The sequence below is a fragment of the Hippoglossus stenolepis genome, chromosome 6 (genome assembly GCF_022539355.2).
Source record: "Hippoglossus stenolepis isolate QCI-W04-F060 chromosome 6, HSTE1.2, whole genome shotgun sequence".
Lineage (NCBI taxonomy): Eukaryota > Metazoa > Chordata > Actinopteri > Pleuronectiformes > Pleuronectidae > Hippoglossus > Hippoglossus stenolepis.
Window position 1 is genome coordinate 28,208,456 of NC_061488.1, and position 3,966 is coordinate 28,212,421.

Genomic DNA, 3,966 nt, shown 5'->3' on the forward strand with positions numbered 1-3,966 from the left:
CAAAGGCAATTGGTCGCACCAGATCTTTGTTAGGGGTTTCACAGTAAAGGGGGTGAATACACACGCACTGAACACTTTTCAGATTTTTATTTGTAAATAATTTTGAAATCCATGTAATATTTCGTGTTGGTCCATTACATAAAATACCAATGAAATAAATTTGAATCTGTGGTTATACCATGACAATGTAGAAAAGTCCAAGGGGGGTGAATACTTATGCAAGGCACTGTAGATGGTCCAAGCCTCTTTTCACCTCCCTCGTCAGTGCAGAGTATTAAAACAGTCACTCATGTAGCTTGGATATCCCACAGAGGAATGCAGTAAAAAACAAATACCCGCACCTGGCAGTGTTGTCCCTTGCTTCAGATGTACATTTGCATGGAACCCTCTTCAGTGAAGGCATGGCTTTATCTGCAGGGGAATGCAGTGGCTTACCAGAATTCTTGAAACTTGTTACCATTCCCCAAGTAACAAGGTTTCTTTCTTGTGCAGAAACCTTTCTTCATGGTATATTCAACATCTAAGGAGTTACGAGTTGTCTGAAACTGCTGACCTAGAAATCCTTGAGCCAGAAGACCTGAATGATCACACTCCCTTAACCTCTTATGCTGTTCAGGGAAAGACAATCATCTCACTGAAGAAGTTCCTCCTTCACTGAAAGGTAGATTGGGGAGGCGACGCCTGGAGAGATTGCCAGTGTTTATATACCGTACCAGACAAAAGTTTGGACACACCTTCTCATTCAATGGTTTTTCTTTCTTTCTACATTACATATTAATATTGAAGACATCAAAACTATGAAGGAACACATATGGAATTATGTGGTAAACAAAAAAGTGTTAAACAAACCAGAATGTTTTATATTTTAGATTCTTCAAAGTAGCCACCTTTTGCTTTGATGACAGCTTTGCACACTCTTGGCATTATTTCAATCAGCTTCATGAGGTAGTCACCTGGAATGGTTTTCAATTAAAAGGTTTGCCTTGTCAACAGTTAATTTGTGGAATTTCTTGCTTTCTTAAATGTGTTTGAGACCATCAGTTGTGTTGTGCAGAGGCAGGGTTGGTGCAGAGTTCTATACAGTGAATAGGCCTATTCGACTACAGTTCTAATCCATATTATGGCAAGAACAACTCAACTAAGTAAAGAGAAACGACAGTCCATCATTAATTTAATACAGGAAGGTCAGTAAATCCGGAAAATTTCAAGAACTTTGAATGTATCCTCAAGTTCAGTCGCGAAAACCATCAAACGCTATGATGAAACTGGCTCTCATGAGGACCGTCCCTGGACAGGAAGACCAAGAGTTACCTCTGCTGCCGAGGATACGTTCATTAGAGTTACCAGCCACAGAAACCACAAATTAACAGCACCTCAGATTAGAGGCAACATAAATGCTTCGCAGAGTTCAAGTAGCGGACACATCTCAACATCAGCTGTCCAGGGGAGACTGCGTGAATCAGGCCTTCATGGTTGAATTCCTGCAAAGAAGCCACTACTGAGGAAGAACAACAAGAAGAAGAGACTTGCTTGGGCCAAGAAACACAAGGAATGGACATAGAAGACCCCAATGAAAAGGTCTAGAGAGTTTGTGGTGATGAGAGCTCACACCGGTGTCTGTGTGTTATCAAGAAATTCATATGATCTCCGCAGCAGAATGAACATGACTTCCTGTCTGCTGCACCCGGCCGCACCACCTCTCGCCTGAATAATGAAGGATTTGTTGCTGTTGTGAACCTCCCGCTGCATGAAAAGATGACTTAATTTAAATGGATCAAAGCGCCATGGCTCAGTAATTTATTAGTGTGGAGGTGAGGGGGCTGGGAGAGCACCCTCACCTGCTCATGAAGGATCAATCAGCGCAGGTGAGAGCTGTTAGCTGATTGGTCCTCCTGCTAAAAGCAGCGTCTGTGCTGCCTCAGGGGGGACTCGGAACTCAGAAACTCGCCGACAGAGTCCCGGACACTGAGCTGGAAAGCTCAAGAAGTTTAAGTTTGTATTGAAAGTTATGTTTTGAGGAATATAGATGCTTAAAAGCAACCCGTGTGTCTCTGGCTGTGTGTGGGAGAGCCCCGTGGCAAGGTCGATTGCCACACTGGCGCCCAACATGGGGCTCCACACAGCCACAGACGTGGACCAGCAGGCGGTGTGGGAACTGGTCCCGATGATGGAGGACCTGGTGACGGCGTACCGGGAGGAGAGAGCGAGGACCAGACGGGAGATGGAGGCGATGCGGACGGAGCGTCAGCTGGCCCGGTTGAGACCCGCTCCGGTTCCAGCCTGCCACACCACGCCGAAGGAGGCGGTGAGCGCGGCCCCAATTTCGCGTCCCCGCACAGCTCCGGAGAAGCCGGCCGGCGTGACGCCGATTCCGCGCCCCCGCGCAGCACTGGTGGAGGGCGCAGCTCTGGGAGGTGCGTCGGTGGTGACGTCGACCGAGTCTCCGGTCTCCAACCCCGGCACCACCTCTCGCCTGAAGAATGAAGGATTTGTTGCTGAACAGATGAATTGATTTAAATGGATCAAAGCGCCATGGCTCAGTAATTTATTAGTGTGGAGGTGAGGGGGCTGGGAGAGCACCCTCACCTGCTCATAGAGGATCAATCAGCGCAGGTGAGAGCTGTTAGCTGATTGGTCCTCCTGCTTATAAAGGCAGCGTCTGCGCTGCCTCAGGGGGGACTCGGAACTCAGAAACTTGAGGAGACTGAGACACTCGCCGACAGAGTCCCGGACACTGAGCTGGAAAGCTCAAGAAGTTTAAGTTTGTATTGAAAGTTATGTTTTGAGGAATAAAGACGCTTAAAAGCAACCCGTGTGTCTCTGGCTGTGTGTGGGAGAGCCCCGTGGCAAGGTCGATTGCCACAATTAGTCCCTCCGCTTCCTCCTCCAGAGGGTCATGGTCAGTATATATTATGAGCAAACAGTGTTATAACTGTAAATGTTGCCTGCTGTAAATGAATCGTTATAATCTTATTTGCTGTCATAGCTCTGAGACACAGATGCCTGGACTGACATAACCTTATGACAGTGGACTGATCAATGGCTCTGCTTTTGTTGCATCAAGGACTCAGTGATGATGTCTCGGCATCGACCCAAATACTTTGTGCAGGTGTTGATGACATTAGAAAATTTGCCCATTTCAATCTTTTGCAATTCAACAATGGTATTATTTTTATGTTGGGGATAGAATACTGTTAAGATGAATATGGAATTAGAAAAGAGTTTTATAACAATATGAGAACCATTTCCGTTCAGGAGATATGACCTGTCAAACTTAAGAGTCCCCACTAAAAGTCGGGGTTGTTAGCCCATATCTTCCTTTTAATTAGGAAAAGCATGAAGTTCCATTTTTCTCATGTGACTAAATCAACATGAAAAATGTCATTATCTGTGACGGTGCAAAAGAAAAGTGACAGAATGACTCATTAACATAAAATACATTTTGATATATATACGGACGAAAGCATTTGCCAAGAATGTTGTCATTAATCAAGAACGATATATGTAGATCTATATCTATAGATCTATCTATATCTATATAGATAGATAGATATCTATAGATAGATATCTATCTATCTATCTATCTATCTATAGATATCTATAGATAGAGATCAATCTCTATCTATCTATGGATAGATCTATCTCTATCTATAGATAGATATATCTAGATAGATCTATATAGATAGATCTATATAGATAGATAGATCTATATAGATAGATCTATATAGATAGATAGATCTATAGATCTAGATAGATAGATCTATCTATCTATAGATATATCTATCTATAGATAGATAGATAGATCTATCTATAGATAGATAGATCTATCTATAGATCTGTCTATAGATCTATAGATAGATCTGTCTATAGATCTGTCTATATCTATCTATCTATCTATCTATAGATAGATAGATCTATCTATAGATAGATAGATCTAGACAGATCTGTCTAGATCTATCTATAGAT